This window comes from Formica exsecta, unplaced genomic scaffold, assembly GCF_003651465.1.
Source record: "Formica exsecta isolate Colony F162 unplaced genomic scaffold, ASM365146v1 scaffold72, whole genome shotgun sequence".
NCBI lineage: Eukaryota > Metazoa > Arthropoda > Insecta > Hymenoptera > Formicidae > Formica > Formica exsecta.
The window spans coordinates 5,836,996-5,862,801 of record NW_021853485.1 but is presented as its reverse complement, the minus strand read 5'-3'; the positions used below and the strand labels follow the sequence as shown (position 1 = coordinate 5,862,801).

Sequence of the window (25,806 nt, the reverse complement as noted above, 5' to 3'; positions counted from 1 at the left end):
CTTTCTGACATAAATGCATTCTTGTTCGCGCCGCCGTTAAGAAGTTTCTCTACTGCGCGATACGATACTTTACAACCTTGCTGACCCATTTGCTAGCTTCACAAAAATGCGCATTTTTCCCTACCATTTAATTTATACAACTAACCATGAAGAGAAACACTTTACATAGAGTAGCAAAAATTTATTAGTTATTAATTTATTGCAAGTTAAACTATTTATTGGTATGTGTCATTCACTGTCGTAAAAGTTAAGGAAGCATTCTTTGTAGTGAATCTTAAGAAGATTTGTGAAAATTTGACGAGACCGTAATTTGACGTAGAAACTTTATAAGTTTTATCTTCCTTCACCTTCCTTAAATATCATAGCAATTAATGTCCAAATTAAATTCCTGTCAAAGTAAAGTCCGGTAATTTCAAAGTGACACACACACACACATTTATTGCTTTAAAGAGATTTAACTCGTTAAATTTAAATATGCATAATTAGTGACATCGAATATTCGCGTAATAAATTTTGCAGAAAATTTTTACTGAAAAGAAATTAATTCTGCACTAATTCACAAAGATTCCGTAAGAGAAAAAAGCCATGAGATTTCTGATATATACATTATCTATTGATGTGTTCTTTGTGCATCTTACAAATTTACCGCGGCAATAATTCATCGTTATATCATAATAGAAACGTACATTCAGCAAAGTCGATGCGTTTCCGCGTCCGCAGACCAATGCGATTCGAAAGTTTCTCTCGGAGCGGAAAACGCGACTCGACCGAGTAGACGAGGAAGAACATAAAAGGAGGAAGGATGGCGGAAGTTTACCTCCTTGGGTGCACTTGCGGTTAGGTGAGACTCTAAAAAAATCATGAATCAGAGACGAAACGAGCCTCAATAATGGATAGTTCAATTCGAAAACTTCGTCGGATAAGTCTGAAGAATGACGGCGCATCCGCGTGAAACTTGCCATAGAAGTGTAAAACTTGCCTCTTCTATGGCATGTTACGACTCTTATTACAGAAAATACCGAGCACGATATTTTTGATCTTTCATTTATAAAAAGTTATTTTTGTAATTATGTAAAAAATATTTCCTTTTTATAATCTCTTTTTAAAAGGAAAGGCGGCAGGTCTGGATCGCTCATGTGTATCAGTTAGGAGGTTTATTATATCTATTTTCTCTTTCTCTTTAATTAAAATAGAATACTTCTAGAATTTTTTACGAAATATTTTTTCTCGCGATTTTTTTTCTCTTGTGAAATCTTGTGAAAAAACATTATTTTATATATGCAAACAATGTTACAATTTTCTATATATAATTTTTCTTATAAAAGACTGTTTTGTTCATGTCATGTTTTTGTCATATGTCTGATACATTATGTTAAATGATATCAAACTGTATAATTTAATTTTATTTTTATCAGTGCGTTATGCATATACATAACATTCAGATTACATCAGAAAAGTTAAATTAGATTCGAAATTTATATCTACGAAAATATCGTAGCAATTCCTTGTCATCTCTTTTTATTCTTTGGGTTGCAAGAACAGTACGGTGCTCATTAGTCGGAAGAAGTCTTATAGGGATCCTGAAGGATCCTGTTTTTCAAGAAAAGCTCATGATCACCGAGGAACGTTGACCGTTTAAATGGCAGAAAACGAATGCGACGAACGTTTGCGCTGCCATATTATGCTTCCTTCATCGCATGAAAACTCCGCGGAAAACTAACCGGCGATGAGGCGAATCTATCTTGTTGTCGAAAACTTGTAATACTACGATAATATTATAGCTCGTATATATTGCATTTCGTTTGCAGTAAGTACAATAAAAATTGTAAATGGACCGCCGCTGTTCTTCTCGTGAAAACAATCCACGTCGTTAGAATCCTGTTTAATGTGAGAAAAGTTATAATTGCGAGCTATAGAATTTTTTTTATTCTTATGATAGCGCGATACTGCCAATAAAATTATAATTTTTTTTTTTTTGTACTGTCCGAACAATTGAGAAACGATTAATCATTATATTTTATTTATATTATAAAACTCATTATTTGAAGAAATGAGATTTAAAGTGTCAGGTCGCTTCAAAGTTTTTAAAAGTTAAAAATTTAATAATGACTGTTTTATGGTAATTTCAATATTCGATAGCGCAGAAATCTAGTTTCCATAATAGTCTTTTCATAAAATTAAAGATTTTGTTTTTCAGTCTAAGTGTCAAAATGCAATCAATGCCATAAATTTTGACATGACACAAAAATTTGTTCTAAGATGAATTTATTTTTGAATTGTATCACGTTCCATTTTCTCGAGCGCATCGCTGGAGAAACGATCGGGATCCTATCGTGCGAGAAAATATCGCGATATTTCTTCGGATATGGATGCCGAGAGCGAAACTCGAGGAGAGCTGTCCATCAACCGTAACGATGGGCATCTCAATTTCCATATCTTTTGTTGCTTCTTCGCTATTTTTTATCCGCCTCTTGACTTGAGCTTGGCTGTCCGTTCAGTAGAGATTCTCAACTCTCTTCTAATAATGTTATCAGTAGAAAATAATACAGATCTATAGTTTTCTTCAATAAAAATTTATATCAGTTTTCATTAATAAATACTAATAAAGTAAAGCCAATATCGGAAATATCAATTAATTTTTCTCCGTTAGAAAAATATTTGTATTATAATTATTTTTGAACCAAAATATAATCTAGTGATGAAACTACTAAAACAGCTTTCTAGATGTTGAAAAAACTTTTCCAGTTCTTTATCTCGAGCTAAATTAAATTTTTCGAAATCACTCGTTTTAATTTAATTTTTATCCTGGAATTAAATGGACTGGTTCATTGGTTAATTGCAAACGCGCGATTATGATTTGATATTCAGATATCCACCATGTGCGGAGCGAATGTCATGACGTGATAAAAAAAATTGATATATCATAAATCATAACAGACCGTTCCTGACCCTTCGAGTTTCTCGGTTCCTCATATATCATAAATCATAACAGACCGTTCCTGACCCTTCGAGTTTCCCGGTTCCTCTTTTTTTTTTTCTTTGACTAGAATCGCGCTTCTCTTGATGTCAAAAGAAAACCGACAAGAGATTCACGGACAGTCCAGCTGCCACATATTTTTCCGCCTCAGAAAGCTCGTCTGTCTTCGCAGGCGAGCGTTCGATATCCCGCAAAATTCCATCGGTCCTTATCGGCTCCGTCTAGCGTGCCCGTTCAAAGGGCCGTGTATATTTTTCTATCGTGAGTTAGACGAACAGTTGTCAGCCACATAACAATTCTGCTATCCTAATGGAAATTATTTTCCGATGAAAGAATCACCGGGGAAGAATAAAATTCGATATACGTAATATATTTACTAAAGTAGAATCAAACCGTCTTTCATTGTTTAGTATTTATATAAAAATATGAAAAATTACCATAAAATAATTGTGTATTATTGATTAATTCAGAAAAATTTTTGTATTTTATTGAAAAATTATAAGTATTCTTAATTTATTCACAAAATAATTTTTATAATAAATTACAGCTGTAATAAATTTTGCTTGTATAATTTTTATAATGTATAATTTTTATAATGCTTTTTTAATTTGAATAGATTATAATTAATAACGCGTATAGTGTAGAAAAACTCAGCATGTGTATGCTTTACGCGCGTACACGTTTCCGTTAAAATATTTTAACAAAGACGATGGATTAAAAACATTATAATATGCATGAAAATTATAATACATGGGAACAGAATCACAAAAAGTTTAATCTCGTTTGTGACTCGCAGTTATGAAAATTGACGTCCTCTACGCGCACGTTCACATTTTACAAAATTAAATCCGTGCTGACATCGAGAATAAATCACGAATTGCGACAAATTTTTTATATATTTCGCGACGTGCGTCTCGCCCGCGACGTATTGCGAGAAAAATTGCAGGGACACGCGCAATACAATTGAATATGTCGACGTCCAGAGTCGTCGTATGTCATATTTCTCTTAGCGGCAATCTCTGCCTAAATGCGGGACCCGATCCGGGATACCAAGAATTCCAGTTTCGACGAAGGATCTTCTCTTTTGCGTCTCGGCACGGCAACGCGCCGATCACGATCAATTATTCCAGTCACGTGTGGGATTCACTGTCATCCTTGATATCCCCAATTTGGAGTGTCCTGTCACTCCTGTCTGCTCGGGACCATTGTCGGATATGTCCCAAACCGAACGAGCGACTTCGCGTTTTCTTTCTGACCATTTTTACATTGAGAAACGATTACGTTCTTGGCGTATTTGATGATAACATAATTACTTAATCGTCAAATAATTCTGGATAAATTTGAATAATTACATTTAATCAATTTTTCGCTCGATATAATAAATGATATCGCCTTATCATCTTGTCACAGCGCATTCAATTATTATCAATGCATCTTTTGAGTAACTTTTGTGGCATTTGATTTGTTGGCAAATATAAACAATATTGTATTTCTTGCAAATAATTCAAATACATTTTGCATTCTGAGATTTCGTATTTTAGAATCCCTTGTTTTATTAATTTAATAATCTTTTGATAATAACGATGAAATTTGCATATTATATACATATATATCCGTGGTCTATATATCGTATTATCTTATGTTACAATTGCATGATTGTATGATATTACAAACGTATAGCTGCTTCGATCAATTATCCGGCGAGATTAATTACTATTCAGCTATAATCGATAATGAGGCAGTAATAATGCAGGAAACCGCGTCTGTGATTAACAGAATTATATATTGTTTTTACGATGAAAACCTCATCCACTGATTTATCATTAAAATGCGATGTTAATGGTAATTAGTCAAATGTTTCCTATTATATATTTTTTTTTATTAAGATCTCTTGTGTCTGAATTTTTATATCATAAACATAAACGATAGGAAATCTTTTAAAGATCTAATTATTATGATATTTAATCTTCCGTATTAAAAATCAGAAAACTATGTGATATCTAATAAAATTTGTGTGAAGAAAAGGCGGTTTTAAAATATTCAAGGAATTTGTAAATTAGAAAAGTGTAGGCGATGAAAAGAAAATTAGAAGTACATCGCTATAATTGACAGTATATTGTCATATAAACTATTCGTGATGCAACAAAGTTTTAGATTATTTACAGATAACACGCAAAAGAGAGAGAGAGAGAGAGAGACAATTTTGTACGAATAAACTAACTTAACGCTTGAAGTTGAAATGGGAATACTTTGGGATAGAAAGAAGCAACGGCGAGATATCTGCGGAAATATGGGGCCAGCGATCTCTTAAAAACCGGGAACGAGTCCTTCGCATGATAAACGCCCGGATCTTCGCGAAGCAGCAGGTGCAACGGCGGCTAAGTATGTAATATCGTTCTGGGTCGGCAGTAAAAATTCTTCCGGGACTCGACGCGCGTGTGATCTATCCTCACTAGAGAAGGGCTAAACGACTCGCAAAGAGATTCTCTCCGGAGAATATCCTCGCGGTCTGAGTAACGATCGTCACGGAGGAGCAGCGCGTAAAGTCCGATGCGGGGGACCACGCTGGATGCGGAAACGTTTGTTACGAGAATTGTGAAACACACGGCAATTTCGTAAAGGAAACCTTATTCACTGATTTATCCTTGTAACCAATTGGTCGGAACGGCGGTATAAGTTAAGAGAGAAATGTTTTCTCGTACAAATGTTTTACGACGAGACGTAACAGTTTAAATGGTGATCTTTGCGGAATCTCATAAGGAGAAAAAGAAAAGTCTTCGAGTTAAACTTGAGCAGGATAAACGAGTAAATCGGCTAAGGCAAATGTGTGCGCGATATCTCGACAACTATAAAATCATACGATATTGTTCTCTCACGTCGTCCGTATCGGCAGCGTAACGATAACGTTCGGTGATACCGAAAGATTTTCGTAAATCGCGCCGACGACTCTTCCTGCTCTTTTACCGCTATCGATTACACATCGTAACGACCCATAAGAAGATTACACGATGTTCGAAATTCGTCGCGTTTGAAAATTTTCCGCGACGGTTATACCCCACCTTTGAGAAGATCGTAAACTTCGACGAAAGGTATCTGAAAGATACGAAGCTACATACGAAAGTCTGTCGAATTGTTGACGACGATGACGACGATGCCGGGAAAATTCGCGAAAAATACGAGGGATACCTGGTCTTGGATAATTCGGAGCGGATCGCGAAATATAAAACGCGCGACTGCGTTTTTCCCATGTGCCTTCCATGAAGTACATTCCTTCCCGTCTTTCTTCCAAAAGTAGCAATTTTGTGCCGCTTCCGTGCGATCATGAATGATTAAATCCGTTTCTAGAGTTTTGAAGAAAAGTGATAAAGCATAATTTAATATTTACTTTTAATCCTGTTACTTATAATAAAAATATAAGTAATTTGTAAGATGAGTCTAAAGTATAATTTATTGACGTTTCTGCATCACTTTTTATTGGTATATATAGTACATTTTCTACCATTATTTTTTTGCAATCTCCATTTAAATCGATCATCAACATCCACGACAATTTAATTGTTCGCGATTTATTTATATGTACCGGACATCGCGGAAGTTCCTCATAAATGACTCGTCACGCGCTGGAGAGCGCGTGTTTCCGCATTTCTTTATAGGAATCCGCCGTTGTCGACAGACGATGCGTCAGAAAACGAAAAAAAAAAAAAAAAAAAAAAAAAAGAAATAAAAACGCGACTGCCGTCGTTTACGGTATTCACGACGAGAACGAAAGTATAATACAATGTGAAACTAAAGGCTCGACAGAGAAACGAGCGAAACAGGATGCACGTAAGAATACTTATATTCAGCGCGCCGCAGGACTCGCTTAACTGTCTTCCTATCCTTCAACCTCCGTTCTCCAAGCGCATGCCGGATTTCCATCCCCTCCGGATTTTCACAATGCGTTCACTGGAATTTGCCGAGTATTAAAAGAACAAGATATATCTCGGCGCGCGGTCTCTTCTCTCTTTCTTTATTTACCGCGAACGAGAAAACGCCTCCGTGAGGGCATGCCGGAACGACTGGGGGATAATACACGGGGGGAGGGGAGAGAGAGAGAGAGAGAGAGAGAGAGAGAAACGTAATCTTGTAACTGCGGCGTGCGCGATGTACTCGGCGCGTTACACGACTCGGGAAATGCGAGGAACGACATTTCCGGTCCCAGAAGAGACACGGAATATTCTTTCACGCGCTTCTGTATGCAATTTTTGCTTTTTCTTCCGTTAACCCGCCTGAGAACAAATGACATCGCGATATTCGAGAATTTTTAGCTTGTTCTCTCATTAGCACGAAAGAACAAACATGTTTCCCGTTTCAAAAGAAACTTTTTACTCCTCGTGTAAATTGTTGTTAAGTAAATAAAACTTAACGTAAACGCGTAATATGATATTCTGGCGGTCTGACGATCAATAATATCAAACTTATTATGATAATTAATCGCTAAATGTTATTTGTGTGTAAAGTTAATTTACAAATTTATACCCTTTGAGATATTTAGAAAATTACTGCTCTTTTAATTCGCTAAGAACAATATAATTTCATGCTCGTAAAATAAAATTTAGGATAGGAAGGATTAAGCAGTAAAGAGCTTGCTATGAAGGAACTTTAGTTAATCTTGCGTCGAGTCGTTGATATAAGTCATAACATGAAATGTAAGCCGTAGCGTCGGTTCTAATCTTTATAGCACAATGATGTAAGTTTCAAGGAACGATAAACAGGAATTTGATAAGAAATACTGAAGTAAATGTTTACGAGTTATAATAATTAATAAATCGTGCAATGGCTAGTATTTGTTTTATTATTGCTTTTTTATTATCTCATTATCTTTTTATTTTGTAATATCTTTTTTATTTTTTATTTTAATTTTATTTTTTCTCTTTATTTCATAGACCCTCTATTCTTATCTGTTTTTATTATATGCTTCTACTTAATTTAACGGAATTGATAAAGTTCTTCATCTTTCGAAAATGTTAGAAAATAAATTAATAAGTAGATTAAAAAATAAATTTTTGAATCTTGCCGATGAATCTTTCCGCATCAAAGAGAACATGAAAAGCGCCCGCAGTCTAATTAAACAATGATAAATGAGTTATTCGCGGTTTCCGAGCTTCCACGAGTTCTCTCCCAGAAAGATCCTCTTCGCATTTCCGTCTCGATAAATCAATTTCCGGAAAAATGGCGAGCATCTCGCGTCGTTTTATTTAATTATAGCATTGCTTTTGCGAAAATACGCGTTCGTTGCTCGTATTTTGAAATTCCACAAACTGCGTATCAAGCTCGCGCAGAACCTTTGACGGCGTATTTCGAATCGATCTCCGGTGAATATATACGTATCGACGCACTGCGTGTCACGGTGCACTTGTCAAAAATCACAACACATGCACACGAAAGAATCTTCCTCAGACTTTTCTCGAAACTCTCTACAAGGTTAAAAAGACCACTAATTTTTCCATATCTATTTTCTCTTCAGTTGCACTGATTTTTCTCACATGCTCTAATGTAACTGACCTGAAATTAGAAAAAAATAATAACCAGAAATCTGTTCCTTTTCTTTTTATTTTCAAGACGTGTCTTTCTTTGTCAGCGAAATTGTCACAGAGAAAAATTTCACGTTCTTAAATTTCGGGACTCTTAAAATATGCAATCTTGTTCTCGACGAAACGCTTGATGCGATATTTTTGAGGGAAGAACAGGGAATAAAGATCTCGCGCGTGTGTACACGCGCGTTACACCGACACGTCCTGAGAGACAAACGCCTTTGAAGTTGCATCGGCATCGACAGCAACTCGATTCCGAGAACGTGTTGTCAGCTCGTTCCTTCCCTGCGGGATATCCCGGGATATTTTTCCAGGATCTGAATACACGTATACCTACTACAGCGCCGGCTTACTCGCTCGCTCGCTCGCTCGGCCCGGGTCCCGCTGAGAGTTTTACAAGATTCCTCGCTTTGTCACACTTTTCGGTTACCAACTTTACCATGGGAGAGTCGCTATATCGATACCTTTGAGGAGTCGCGACGACACCGACTCGATTTCAGGAACGCATTGTCGCGCGGAAAAGTCCTTCTCGGAGTAGTAGATGGTATATTTTTCCATGGAACAAGATCGATCTCCCCTTATACTCGTATAGCAGCGCGGAACTTCCTTCTCGAGCCTCACAAGTCCGATAGAATAGCGAAGTTCGAACTCGCCTTCAGGATATGCGAAACGAATTGGCGGGATAGCGATATTGATAGTTATGAGGAACATATTTTTTCTTTATGTATGTAGAATACAGTGTGAATGGGACAGACGAATTAAGCAGCTTTCTGTGATACGTAATTTCTTTGTTAATTAATGAGAGGAAATTTAATAATTTTATATGGAGGTCTTCCGTTAACATCAAACTTTGCAACGCCAGTAATGTTTAGAAAGCAGCTTACAAGCAAGCTTTATTAAGTGAAGCTAATTTCAAAATACGGGGTTGATTTACATTGTATGATAGGGGTTCTTAAGATCTTGGTAATTAAGTCTCAAATTAAAATTTGATTAGGATTCTTGACATTGAGAGAACGGTATAAGATTTCGTTACCTCCATCTATACACATCGTTGAAACTTAATTCATCAAAACTTCTTAATTTTTAATCGTTTACAACTGAAAAATGATCGATGCGTCCACGTTGAAGCCAAGGCATTCTTCTCGTTGTTTGGCGTCTAGTGTTTGAGATAAAACGCGGGATCACCACGTATCATGATTTATGATACGATTCATTAGTCTTTGTACCACACACTTGATTTATTACGAAAACAAGATAAACGCATCCCGCGATGAAGCTAAAGAAAACTCGTGTCAAAGATAATTCTGCGAGCTAAAGAGGCAAATTATTATTTGTTATTAAATAATAAATCCGATATCTCTTATCTTGTTGTGTTCTTATATTATTTAACTCGTTTTAATGATTGAGTAACATAGTAATATTTCTCTTATTGTTAGTTTAGAGAATATTATAAATATTAAATTATATTTAAAAAATAATTTTTTTCTTATGATATTTCTACTTGGCTGTTGGTGATTTAAACATGTGCTTGGCTTATTTATCGAATAATTTAATTTTTGCATAGAAATCTTTTCGATATTTTTTCATATTAGATGTCGTCAATCTATTTTTAGCAGAAAAAGTAGCAAAATCAGCTATAAACGATTTCTTTGTGAAAACGACAGGAAAGTTTTTCGCAAGACACGAAACGCGATAAGGAATGGTGAATTTTACGGGCTCGTAAGCGATCTCCCGGTGTCTTCAACCAGCATTTTTGCCCGCTTTTCGAGCACTTCCATATCTTTCGCCTCCATGCTTTTCATTGACATGATCATCTTTTTCTCTCAGTATCTCGTTCCATCGCATTCCTCCCTTGATGTCACCATTCACTTTGCACGCGAGGTATACGTGCAATTTTTCAATATGATCACGCTTTCTCTGTCTTGTCGTGATATTTGATGTTTTTTTCGTTACATCCGAATATATATCGAAAGCGAGTGAAGTATTTGAATTGTTAATAGTTGTATTCGCTGATGTACTCTATGAGCAAAGAAAAAAATCAGAAAAAAAAAATTATATATATATATCTAATCCTTTCTGATTTTTCAAGTATATTATTGATTAATATTTGTTATGAAAATTTGAAAAATCCATCATTTTACAATATTATTATAATATTATTTTGATATATTAAAAATGACATGATATATTACGTTGATATATTCTATTTTTAATTAATATTTTAAATAAAAAGAAAGTTTTCTTAATCGAACAGTTGTGGAGTTAATTTTCCGCTATAACCACACGCCTTTTGTACGCGTTCAGTGGTAAAAGTTATCAGTTCATCGTATCTCGCTACCTACTACCGTATGTAGCAATTTCGACGGAAATGCTCTCAATAATTTCGCATTTCGAGCATAATTTCGCTCAATAATATCTCACTTTTATCAATTTTACAATATCTCGACCACGCATTCAAATAATCTACGCGATGCACGGTTTAATGAACCTTCATTAAAAAACGACCACGTCTCGGTTTGTTTCGCAAGCGGCATAATGTATGTAAAAATAATTCCAAGTCGGTGCACAATTCGATCTAAAGCGATCGACCAGAACGGATTAAATTTACATTTCAAATGAAGTTCGGTGCTTCGATATGCGACTTCGTCGCGACGAATTCTTCGTTAAAATCTTTGAAAATGATCATGATCGGATTTTTTTTACATTGATATATATTTTCCTCTTTCTACAAACTTTTTAAATGAATAAATTCGAACGGAGTTATTCTTTAAAAAAATTTTTATTATGCTGTGAATTTTCCGTACGAAAACTGTACTTATATATCGAAAAGATTAATAATTCTGAAACAATTAAATATGGAATATTGGAAATAAAGATAAATTTTTTATTTGATTTCAAACCGCTTTTATTTTATAACACTTTTAATACAAGGCTAACATTATTAAGATATTTAACGATAGAGATTCGAAAATATCGGAATAAGACAGCATCCGAGAGAATTTTCGTTTAGAAAAGATCATTTTAAAACGCAGGATCAAAGAATACACTCCTGAGATATGATGCAAAGCTTACTGTATATAACATATGAAGTAGCGAGAACGATTTAGCGAGCGCGATAAAATTTGTCAGCCGTCGCTGGTCGAGGCCAAGTGATATCGAGTGGGATATCGAGATTTATCGTGCCGCGCGATTTTCCTGAGTTCCGTCCTCGCGGCACCGCCGATAGCGATTCCGATTGAATTCGGGAAGTGAGAAGAAGAGAGAGAGAGAGAGAGAGAGAGGAAGCGAATGATACAGGAGAGAGAATGAGAAAGCTGGTCGATACGATCGATACCCGAGAATGCGCGGGATCCTACCCCATTCGGCGTTCTCTCCTCCATCTCGTCCGGCTGGGCGAATCGATTTACGATCATTCACCGAAATATTCCGCGATTTGTCGACGGAAGGCTTTCCGTAATCCGTAATAGAGAGCCGCTCCTTCGCCGCGAACGAAATAAAATCTTGGCCGGCGCAATAATCGGAAAAAAAATCCTCGTCATTCGGCCAGGGGGAAGTAAAAGAACGAAATATCTGCTCGGGCATTTAAATTTTCCTAGCAGGTCGGCACTGTCGATTTTCAGTTCGATTCGTTTTCAATCACTCATCGATTAATAAGGGTTTATCTCTAAAACCCACATATTTTACTGGCACTCAAAAATTTTAGCTTGATTGCGTTTAATTCACTGTTTAAAAAATATTTAAAAAATATAGACATTTTAAAAATATTAAGAAAAGGAATCGATATAAAATATATATATCGTATAATATATTAAGTTTAGTTTTTTAAACTCATTATACTGATTGCATTAATTTTTTATATGATTTACGTTTCGAAACCACAACATAAAATTTGAGGAAAACAAAAGCAGTAAAGAGGCGACGCGCGAAGATTTAAGATTCGGGGAGTTCGAGATTCAATTTACACTGAAAACGGTTGTCCGATAAATCTCGATATCGCATTCGATATCATCACGGCCCGTGGTCTCTGCTTCGGCCCAGCGCTACTGCTGGCAAATTTTATTACGTCGTAAACTCGCGCATTTATATTTTCGTAAAAAGAACGGCGAGTTTCGCGGCAACGTGCGGACAACCATAAAAGACCATGACTGATCATCATTCAACACTAATAATTTTACTACTGGAATCGTTTGTTCTGATGGGATAAGAAATATATGTCTTCAATGCAAAATAAAAATAGAGATTTTTAAAAACAATTACATAAACTTCTATAAGATCTAATTTATATATTATATTAAATATATATGTATATATAATTTATTTTATTCATTAACATTATGGACAAAGGGATTTCTGAAAAACTTATTTTATTCGTGAAATTTATTATCCATCAATAAAGAATAAAGAAAGAGAAAAAATTTTGATTTTTATGATTTTTATATGGTGTCGTTATACAAAATATTTTACTCAATTTGATGAAACTGAAAGAGACTTTTTGTAATAGCAAAGTTAGAAATATTGCGGTTTTCAAAAGCTGCTGAAATTCAGGTAATTTATCACTCTTCATTTTCATCCAATAGCTTTTCTTGCGCTCTTCTCTTGTTTTGCGACGCGAAAGACGTTGCATCGTTGCGTTTGAGACCGCAAAAGTTAAGAAATTCTGACGTATGCGAAGGGGAAAAACGCGAACGACGAAAGCGTTCGAAGATGGACGTTTCGAGGGAATAGGGGAAAACTCGATTTCTTCAAGTTCCCACGACATAGACGCGACGGGGAATCTCAAGTAACTCAGAGAAACAACATTGCGTTCTCTCGTTCGAAGGAAAGATCTCGGCGCACTCGAGTCAGTCAGCTCGTCGATTCTCTATTATACGCATCCTTTGTCCGTTGCATACGATCCACCTGGTGCTTTCGATCGTCGACGAGATGTATCAAAATGGTCTTGTTCTCTCACACTCGGATACTCATGAATATAAATTTTGCGCGAGATAGCGTTCTCTCTCTCTTTCTCCTTTCTTCGATGATCACGTCTCGTACGACGTCGTCATGTCGAAATAATTCGCTGAATCGCAAGGTGAATGCGAAAACGACACGTTTCGATGAGAGAACAGCATGTCGACGGATGATTAAGTTGAAAGTGTCGCAGCGTTTATGCATTCGTTAAAGGATATAAAATACAAATTAGGAAAGAGAAAGAAAAGTTTCACGACGGTGCCACGAAAGGTTTATTCTAATGTAATTCTTGTGAATATAAGATAAGAAAACTGCAGAAAGCAAGATTTACGTTAATGTTTCTTCTGGCATTTTCTTAACATAGCCAGATTAGCGTCGTTAAGCGTTTCTAAGTTACTTTTTTATTTCAACAAGGGATATTAATGTTCTTCTTCGTCGTAAGAGCGCAATTTTCGTGTCCTTTGGATGTAATTTTCATGTTCCTCGATCGATTCTTTATCGCCGCATTCGTCGCCTTAATCCGTTTTGGAGATGAAAGGCCTGTATAAATTACAAAACGTGCCACGAATATTCGATCTTCAGCGATCCAAGTCTTCTTTTCTCGATCATCCCTTTCTTATCTCTCATCCCCGCCCCGTTTCTTGATCGTCCCGTCACGATCCACTATATTTTTCACGGGCGGCCATAAAAATTGTATTAAAAGCGCGCGAATCGCTATCGATGGGAAGCGCCGGGAGGCGAGGGGGAATTGCGCCGTTTTGTATCGAAATATAGAAACACCGCGGTTTGTTTTACGGTTTGCGCCTTTCGCGGAAATATTGGAAGTTTTACGCACGTCCTCGACGATACGGGAGAAAATGTGATCCGCGACTACGTTCTTTCGATCGTCGAAGTTGTGTTATTTAATTCTTTCTCTTACCTGTCTCTCCATGTCTCCAGTCACGACATTGATCGTTGGCATTTGACAGACGATCTCCAAGCTAGAGCGAAATAGGAGACGCGATCTATCATGTACGTGCAACTAGTGTACGATATATCTTACAGTTGTACATCTATTTTATTGATTCAAATATGGCATTATCGCCAGTATGTAGGATATCTGTCATAATACTCGGGAATATGATCTCATATGCTGTCTTTTTAGATTGAATATAAATATCTTTTTAATTTATCGATATCTTGCTAATGTTTTGGTTTCTTAGCAACAATTATTCTTCTTAATTAATCAACGAGATTTTTCGTGTCAACCATTAAGATAAAACTATCTCGTCCTTAGAAAAAAAGAAATAGGGCCAATTGTTCAAAAAATCATATATAATAATCCATTATAATAAATATAAATTATTTTCTATTTAATATATAGAATGTCCCAGATCTGTATGTCCAAACTGAAGAGGTGAATTCAGCACAAGAAACTTTTCTATTTGATACTTTGGTCAAATCTCAAAAATAGCGTTTTTCCAAATCAAATTTTAATAAAACTGGAATATTGTTATTTTTATCAAATTCAGGTATTAAAGACAGAAAAATCATTACTCAAACGATAAGAATTACGTTTTGGAACGTTATAAAACGTAATTCAGTTTGTTTATTATCACCGGTCAACATCGTAGCCGGTGTTTCACGATAATAAAAGCTGGCTTCCTTCATGAACTGATAGAAAAAAAAATTATTCTACGCACAAAAATTCTGGCAAAGCATTGACAGTTTGATTCGTACGAAAAAATCGCATGTGCGACAAAACGATAACCGATAAAAGATTTGACAGGCATTATCGAACGGGAGATTACATCCGACGTTTGAGTAAAAGTCACGGAGTGTCTCGTCAGCATTTCGGAGAGCGGATTTTACCGAGTAATTACCGGAGGAAAATACGATAGCTCGAAGGTGGACTACCCGGAGCTATCTCAAAATCGTTCGTGCAGAATAAAAACCGCAATTCGAATCCGGAAAACTTTTTCCGGCACGCTCGTCGCAAAGTGCTAGAGAGCCGCGAATGGAAGGTTAGGTTGGGTTGATCGAGGTGGAAAACGACGGTGACAGAAGCGCGGTTTCGCGTTATCTCGCTGACTTTTCGGCGAATTTCCGTTTATTCGTCCGTTTTATTTGCGATTACGTGTCATCGATTGCTGGTTACGACTCGACGATCACGAAAGTTTGCATCGATTCCATCGCAGAGCATCGGTAAAGGTATACCCACGTTCGCAGTAAGCATTACTTTGGAAACTGTAAATATGATGAATATCAAACGTGATTGGAATATAAATATTTATTAGCTTTAACATGTCAAAATTGTCTCTAAATAGCTATTGATGTAAATTAAACGACCTTACGCTTTTTTGCTCGTCGAACTACTTCTCTCTTCTCAACAAACCACGAAATCAATGATTCCACTCGAATCACCGCTCTAAAGAATTAATACACGCTCTTTGATATCTCGCTAGCGAACAAATTCGTAAAAGATCGGCATATGCAAAACAGTGAATGCAAGATTAATTTTTTGCTAATTAAGACTTTCAATAGACACATTTCGTATAACTTTGATTCCTTTCAATTTTCTTATTTTCTTTTTTCCATTTTATTCGATTCATTTAATTGAACAGCATATAATATAGATTGCTTTTTCTCTTTAAAACTTGGCGAAATATATAAAATCCTTGAATGTGATAAAAAAAATGATGTATATCTTTATATCTAAAAATATATAATATTGCAGTAGATGTAATACAGATTTTTTTCTCATATAAAAATGGCAATGTAGTGAAGATTGAAAGACTAATAATGTATTTCGTTATTATCATTTTTAATAAAAAATATCAATACACATATAAATTTAATTTATATATATTATCATATATAAACTATTTTAAAACGAATATAATATTTATCCTGAAAATCGTTATTTTTTTCTATAAATACGGTTTAGATTAATATTTTAGGGATTTGATCGATGTACTTGTCGGACAATCGAGTTTGCAATATAATTAAAATTTTATACAAAGAATTCAGAAGTTCTCATTTGACAATCAATTTGCTTATTTGATAAGCACACAACAGCCGATAAATATTAACATCTAGAGAAAGTTTCTGTCTTTCAGATATATAATGCATATATATAGAAGCTGCTTTAAAATAATTGAGAAAAGCATAATCTCTTATGGTAGTAAGAAACAGAAATATGAAACGTGATATTATGTTCGAGATATTTTGCGATAATAAATCCTTATATTAAGATATATAACTTGAAATCAGTTCACGCAAAGCAATGATAACTTGGAGGCAATTCAATGCGCATTGCAGTAGCACGTATTCTGATGTAATAAACTCAAACTCTAAACTGAAGTTTGAGCGACAATATAATTACGCTTTAGATCAGCAGTAGATTCCACGCGAATAATTTGCGAATGAAATTAACGATATAAAATTATACGAATAATTAAAATGATGGCTTCCATATGCAGAAGCCATCGAATGTCTGTATAAATAAAACGCGAGAAAGTTTTACTTCTTATATCGTACTATTAATTGCAGAATTTTTAATTTTATTTATTCGCGCTTCTTTCTTTTAAACACCGTTCGATGAAAAGTCTTGTCATGTATAGTTACGGTATATCGCCGACAGTTTCCATTAAGCCCGAATCCATTAAGTCTTTAATCGTTGCATCGTGAGAGATGAGAAGGAAGAGGAAATAGCGGAGGACTCCTGCCTCGAGAGTTCCTTCGGGTCGAGGAGGATTTACGGTACCGGGATAGAAGACAGCGGTCTTCTCGAAACGAGAGAGATAGAGCGGTTTGGATAAGTGGCCATTTTCGGAAATAAATAGGCGCGTGTCCGAATAGACGAGAAGGAACGACGAAGGAAAGCCAGCTCTTTATTATTACACTTTGTCGTTAGTTGATAAATGTTCAATATGGATCCTTTTTCGGAGATAAAAAGCAGAATCATCCGAGATTAATGGAGAGATATAATGAGAAAGGAAGGAAAATGTGTATGAAATATATATAGACACATATATACATTTCCGTATTTCAGCCATTTTTTTTTTTTTTTTTTATTCCGCGTGTGTTTTGCGCGAGAATGCTTTAATAACATTTATAAATACGATGAAATGGAGAAGAGAGAATGAGAAAAAGAGAGAGGAATCAGGCGCTCTTTTATTAAACAGGGATCTCACAAGGCAAATCCTACGGGACTACGCCGGTTCGTTCAACAATATCCCGCATTGTCGGTTTGTGCGTTTCGGGGTTGCATCAATTTGCGACGAGAGCGTGCTTTAATTCCACCGCCGGTGGACTATGACGGCGCGTGCTTTATGAAATGTTTCCGTGATGAAAATATCAAGCTGTTGCAGCGCGTACTCTTCATATCTGTTAATAAATAATGAGGGCGGAATGTTTTTTATTATCGTGAAAAATATCGCTTCTGTTTCCTAGCGACGCCACGCTTTTCAACAAATGAAAACATTCGGTAACACAATTTTATAATTTATGCTGTTAGATCGTCACAAAGATAAAGTGTTCGATATAAATTTCATAAAATATGCTTCTATTCATTATGCTCTCCAGTGTAACAAATTTTAAGTTTAAAATTATTCTTATCGAAAACTTTTACGTACAATGCTTCTTTCATTTTTCCCGTGCATGCAGAAGTACAAGTTGAATTTATTACTTATTAAACATGAAAGCCCAGTGTTTTTAATAAGAATGTAAGCCCGGTATTTTTAATAAATTTCTCTTTCTTCTCTTCACATTCGAAAAATATCAGCTCGCAAATATCACGGTTCCTGGCATATTCGTTCGCGTCGCGAAAGAAATATCCGATCGTTTCCCCATTTTCGACAGCTCTCAACGAGCCACGAGATTTCCACGGCGAAGTTGGTTGCGCGGTGAGAGAGGCGGAGGTGCTCACACAAAGGGGTACGTGTGCGGGTTGAAAATACGAAGGGTGTCGGGGGCGTTGCCATCAAGATGAGAATGGTGCGCCCGCATGAAAATAGCATCGGTTCCGCAGCGGCGGTGGCATCGTAGGAATTTTCCTAAATTTTTAACGGTAATCGTTACGTGGCTTTAGTCCGATACCCAGGTCACGCAGCCCCGTCAGCCGCATGAAGGTGCGAACCGTTACCACCATATAGTGTGAATGTATATGTACGGGAATAAGAGAGAGGGTGAGAGGGAGAGGTAGAGTTCGGCACTCCCGGACCATAATTCAGAGGGTACACACGTAGCATTCGCATCGGCATCGCGTGAACCAATATATGTATAAAAGAATGCAATCCGCAGGAATTCAATAAGTTCGAATTGTCCGAATATTTTCCGTTTTCCGAGCGCACGCGCTCTTTACGAATGTTTTATACTTTTAAGGTTCGTTGCACATTACTTCATTCCTCTTTCTCTCGCCTTGACAATGACGTCTGCAGATTTTACGGTAGAAAGACGTGAATAAAATTTTTATTTGGATATTTATTTTATTACAATCCAACAAAAATATATTTTGCATCTGCTGAAACAATAGAGAAAACAACCAATAATTTTTGAAATTAAATAAATTAACGCAATGCATTTGTGTAGTTTCAATTTTAAAAAGGTCTTTTCTCAGAACGGTATCGGATTAAGTAATGCAAAAATGGTATTGATATCTTTATAGATATTACTTTTGCTGCATTATCCGAAATCGTTCGCCACAAATCGATGAATATCGTCGATTGTAAGGGGATTTCGCGAATTGTGATGCAATCAAGAAGGGATGAAATTTACGAGTAATAATTTTCAACGATGTGTGACGCCATCATTATGGATATCGCACATGCTTTTTTAGTTTGCTATTTTATTTTTGGATCCAAGTCAATTCGTTCACGATGCATAAACAGTTCTCCGCTTATCAAATGTAGTGTGAAACACTTTATTCGTATCATAAATATCTATGATAACCCAAATGTCTCGTCGATTTCAACTCAGCGGGTTGCGTCAAGCTATCTTGCATCCATTGTGTCATGACGTGATAAATGATTCTTTGACACTTGCTCGTCAAGATATGACATCGAAATAACGTCAAAGTTACATACATAACGTGTAGGGCGAGAAAAATTTAATACTCTCCGAAAGGTCAAGATTATTCTGAACGAGAAAAATTAACCTTTTTTTTGCAACACATTCTGTATAGATTATATTCTATATATATATTTGGGAATTATGTGTTTACCTCTGGAATAAAAATGTGAAACATTGAACTTTATGATAAAAAATTATATTTGATATTTTTATATAAAAAATCTGTAAAAATTTACATAATAATAATCTGAACAAATATATATATAATGAATTTGAATAATGCAATATATATATAATGAAGTATTCTTAAAAGTGAGAGTAAAGTGATAGAGTATTGCGTTAAGCGCGTAAATGTCTGCGTTGCAAATGTCAAAGATCTGAATAGAATTAGTAGCGCGTGTGCGAAAAATGATGTTAACGGGGCTTTATAGTCTTCGTTAAAACGGCAAGTTTTTTTTTAAAGATATCGCGCAAGAGGAAGTCCTCATTGATGGTGGCACGATACTTGATGCCGGAAAATGTGTCGCCCTGTCAGGCTGTCGCGTCGTTCGCGTTCGCAATATTTAATCGATGCACGTCGAAGTGGCATAAAAAAGGGCAGACACGGCGAAACGGGATATCGTAACGTCGAGCGATAAAACTATCGCTCTTAAAATACGGTGCGGCCATATCGCAATATTCGTAATGCCTGAAATATGGCGGGGTATTACCTCGCTCTGGCAATAATTTTCCCCGGGATAATACCGTTAGTAATGCACTAATACACGCGCAATGTTACATTACTTTTTCGCCGTAACCTCTCTATCCACGTGCCACGTGCAACATTGTGCATTTCTATCGCATTCAGAAGCGACAAATCATACTTTTCGAATTTGTCCCGGATTTTCGAGCCGATGAAAATCAATTGATACAATTTTAGTCTCTCAAATTTTTAGTGAAATATATTTTACTACAAGTTTCGAAGATTAGAATAAAGCTTTTAATAACTAGTTGATAAACAAAATGATCCGCTTACAGTGTTTTGGATTTTATACTTGCCAAAATTTGCACATCGAGACTACTGTCATTTTTCTTAATTTAATATCTAATATCTATATCTGTATTAATAGTCTTGAAATAATCTTTACAATTTATATGAAACACATTTCGGTATTTTAATAACTCTATAGAACATTATTCCTTCAAAATATAAAAAAAAGAAAATTATTTAGAGCGTTAAAATTTTGTGCAAGACGTATCGATCCGCAAGTTCGAAGCTCCAGTTTTCACGAGAAAAAAATGACGTCCCTTGGCTAAGATTGGATCAATCGTGGCCCGCACGGCATGGACAAGCGGCGTCAAACGAGGAGAAGAAAAAGGAAAAGCGTGGCGGGCCGCTGGCTGAGTTATAGTAATCGTCGTGGATGGTCACGGCGCGCGTAGTTCGCAGAAATGGACGGTTGCCTTTGAATCTATAGCGGGTGTGCCCATAAAGGGGTAACAGGGAGAAAGGATGCACGCTCGAGCACGTCTTGCGTCGATAGCGTCGGAGAATATCCCGCAAATGGTGCATCCGGCTTACGGTGAGAAAGAGATAGATGCACACACATCTCGCGTTTTGATACACACATACACCTTGCACACACATACAGCTGGGTATGCACGAACGCACCTAGTGTCGTATACTAGGTGTCTAGGATCAAATACGTCTGTTGCCGAGATTCTGCACGAATAAGCTGGAGAAAGTGGCTCTTTCGTAAGGGTTCATCCCAGGTCACAAGAGTTCATAAGGCTTCACATGAAGGTAATACACCGAGACTATGAACAAGCGTCGCTAATCGCAATATCTCAGCGATTGGATTTTAATAGTAAACTAATTTATATCAACGCGCTATTTTGTGTGCTTCTAGTTTATCTGAAATATAATAACTAGTTTACTCGAGATATAATTAATGCATGAAAAATATAGTGTAACTATATACTATAAACAAATAACTACTATAAACAAATAAATATACTATAAATTATATTAGAATAATTAAACTTTTATATTAGTTATATAGAGAATGACCTGACAGGTTTAACATAAAGTAAAAATCTCGATAAGTCTATATCTCCCTAAACTCGTTTACATGACAAGACAAAAAATTTCATGTAAATACGCGTTTTCTCAAAGCTTATTAGAAAGTTAATGGTATTTAAATTCTATTACTTCTTACTGCACGCTCAAGTCCCAGGCAATTTTTTCTTCGTTTGCAGAATTTATATGGTAGGGAAAATGTAGCTCACGAGAGATACTATATATATTATAGTTCCATATTATGCATTCGATGTTTGCGCGCAACATACACGCGTTAAACATAGTGCCGTCGTCAGGACGACGAAATAAGGAAGCAAAATAGAGCGTTAGCACTCTGAGGAGCCATCTAAACAAAGCACCTGTCGAACGTGACGAGACTCAAGGCACATCACAAAATCCTCTTCCGTAGTTTTATGACCTATGTGTTCTCACACATACATTTATCTCGACACGATGTTTCGCGCTGTATATTCATGCAAACAACACTCTAATGCATCATTCATTTATATGCTCTCGTTTAAATATATATAATAACTTTTGTAATGACATAATTAAATAAAAATTAGAGGGACAATGAGATAATAATGATTTATTTTTAAAACAATGTCTAAGATAAGGAAATTATAGACCGTTCACAGTTACTTGAGTTTCGAAGTGCATCGGACGGTAATAACTCACTGAAGGCGCGTAAAAGCGACGTGCAATCCGTTCCGTTCGATTCGCGAAGAAGAATACCTCCCTAATCGAGAGACTCGAAACGGTCACGTGCGGTTATCGCGGCTGCAGGCTGAAATCCCTCGACGAACGAGAGCATGGCGACGAGAGGGTCGAACGCGTGACACACGATGGAAGTCCATAAATCTAATCGACGTCCACGGAAGCACGAACGCGAGAGAGTAGAAGGGCAAAAAAGACGAAAGGGAGGGACGGAGAAGAAAAAGGAGGGAGAGAGCGAGCGAGAAAGAGAGAAAGAGTAAGAGACGGAAGGCGGGGTGTGGTTCGTTAAACGAGCTTAACGTGTGCCACCCCGTGGTAAGGCATTACTCTCGACTAACGGGCCGTGTTGCAAACCCTATTAGCAATATATTTTCCTCGCTCCGTTGGACCTCCTGGCCTGCCATTGTGTTGCTGGCCAAACGGTTTACACGTTGTCGTTGGAAACGCGTCCAGCGAGATTTTCGGTCCCGTGGGCCGAAAGCGCGCGCATCGATCCCCATCTCATTCTCGGACTTCGCTGGCCCTCTTCGTAGACGCGGCTGATTTGTGCGCCCACCGAGTAAATTCTTCTAGATTTTCCGACCGACCTCTCCGAGCCCTTTTAACGTAGCGGCCTGTTGATTTGCCGGATGATGGTTAAATGCCTTTGGGATTTTATTCCCAAAAGGTATCGAATGCATAATGTGAATTTGTTGGAAAAAGCCGGAAATATCTTTTATCGTTCTGTGAGAGAGTAACTGTTTTAAATTTAATATATTTTTCAACGCGGAAAGAATTTACTTCGTTATACATGCGTAATGCTCGAAAAGTGCTCTTATAGTTTATTAACTGTATACGGTAAAATTGATATATTGATACTTTTTCACTTTACGAACGGTGCTCCGGAAAATCACGGTAAACACTTGCGCAACGCTCAACCGCATTCGTAGCGGGCTATAAAAAGAAAGAGAAAGAAAGAAAGAAAAGAAGGAAACGCGATTCCGGGCAAGAAACCAACAAGCGCCGACTTTTCAAGTGCGCCGTTTCGTGTCTCCCATTTATAACCGACAAAGACAACCGGCGGCGTATCCCCGGTGGCTCTCCGCGTACAGCGAAATTTCAAGTAAAAGTTCCGCGAGAGCGGTTTCGAAATCCGCATATGTTACACCGCCGCCGCCTCGTTTTGCGCTGCTCTAACCCGCGAGATTCCGGAAACGTCGAACGGGATTCGCGGCGGCTTATTTTCCACCTACGTGAACCACACGAGACAATTCTCTTTCTCGCGAAAAAGACACGTAAATCCCGCAAATCATATCCGCGGGCCGCATGAAGGAGAAAGAATAGAGAAGAAGAGAGAGGAAGAGAGAGAACGCAATCGCCCCGGGGCTGGCTTTATACGAGGTGCTTTGTACGACTTTGGACGACTTTGGACGGGTTTTAGCGGGGTTTCGATGCCGCGAACTCGACGATGTAACGTGCCGAATACCAAAACAGCCATGCAGCTCACGCTCGGAGACGATAATAAATATGTAAAACTTGGTCGGGAGATGAATCTCGCGTGCGGCAAGATTAATGAACGGTCATAGAGAGGGTTATCGTATCGAAGTGAGGAGAAACTTTTCGCATAGCCGCATATACCGCTCCTATTATAAATAGCGTTTACGATAATAAATATGTAAAACTTGGTCGGGAGATGAATCTCGCGTGCGGCAAGATTAATGAACGGTCATAGAGAGGGTTATCGTATCGAAGTGAGGAGAAACTTTTCGCATAGCCGCATATACCGCTCCTTCCGCGTATTATAAATAGCGTTCGATTTCGATAGGATCTCCTTTTTAGATATCGGTTTCTCGTATCGGTCGAGTATGCCGGTAATACGTGTATTAGAATAATAATACGGTAATATGTCACATACACTACTAACGATCATGAATATTCATGAGATTATAATGCCCGTGTGACGGCGATTTATTTCGTAATTAATCGGGGAAGATTGACGTGAAATTATTACTAATTAGCACTAATATACATACGATATGGTTTTTATATACATACGATACTGGAAGTAATTAATGTAAAGGTATATCTGTAAACAAATAATTTTTGTATTATAGCGACTAATTGTAAGAATAAATTAATACGCGATAGTGATATGATATGGAGACATTTTTATATATGTTCTTTATCTTTTTATACCTAAATTTATAAAATTACAAAAGTCGCCCCATCCCCCTTTTTTTCTTATCAAAACTACTTAATTCTTAAAAATCTCTGCAAGAGACAAACGAAACGTGATAAGAATAGCCGCAAACATGGCGATAGCATTTTCGTAAATTTTCCGCAGGGATTGGTGAAAGTAGTAAAAGCGCGGTTCGTATCAGACGCGCGCGACCCTCGTTGGTGACACATCTTTAGAGTTTTTTTTTTTCGCAAGCGAGTCGATTGTCAGCGTAACAATGGTCGACAATGGGAATCGGGGGAAAAAAAATCGCGTTCCAGGTATCTCTCTCGGAGAAACGTCTATAAAAGACCGTGAATGGGCCGGGTATTAGCGCCACTAAAGCGTCGTCTTGCGCCGCTCTCGCGTAATCTCCGTCGAGATTACGACGTTCGTCTGCAGAATCCCGTGGGAACGGGAGCACTTCTTTCCGCTGGAGAAGAGTTGCCGCTCTTCAGCATATCGATTCGAGCCGACGGCGATCGTATCGCACGCCAGGGATAGCAATTACTCGAACGATTATTGAATTCTTTCCGTGTCGCTAAGTTAATCGTTATAAGGCGATATCTTTTTGCACGCGACGAGAAGCACGTAACGAATGGAATAAATTTTAATTGTTCTCTTATGTTCTATGATAGAATAATAGTATAGAATGAGATTTATACTTGTATATATAAGTATTCTTTTTTTTTTTTAATTAATTGACCGTGGACAAAATAAAAAAAAAGAATTAACAATTTTTTTAAATTTAAATTAAAACTTATGGAATATATGTGTTTGTATTATTATTATTATAAATAAAATACCGCGACATATAAATCTGTTTTTAGAAAGCAACCTTATAGTGCATATTAACGCACTGTTGTTTGTCGCGAGTTGAATTCTTCTACTTATATCGCATATGTTACATTTTCCACGTATTTTGCCATATCTCGTGGCACAGCTTTGAACATAGGTCGACAATACTGAGCTTTGTTTGCCTTCATAGAACACGTACCGAAAATATCGCCACATACTTCGGATACAGGCACCCGGATTGTCGACGATATGAACAAACAAGTCACGCCGGCGACACGATGGCACCGTAAACTTCACTCGAGGCGAAACAGCGATTCTGAACAATATCTACATAAGGATTCTCACGGGGACTTCTCGCGCGCGTCTCTCAAGGAGCGTGGAGTCGATCCCTGATGTGTCTCACACAGTCCGGGAGCACAGGTGCCCGCGATCGGGACAGGCGTGAACGCTTGCACGGTGTCATCGCCGTTACCGAATCGGAATA

The 25,806-nt window shown here is 37.1% G+C and overlaps 1 protein-coding gene across 3 annotated transcripts in view; it reads left to right on the top strand.

The window, feature by feature from the left end:
• The window catches only part of LOC115243376 (nephrin-like), a 251,510-nt gene that overhangs the window by 98,258 nt on the left and 127,446 nt on the right, over positions 1-25,806 (top strand). The gene's annotated exons all lie outside the window — the stretch shown is intronic.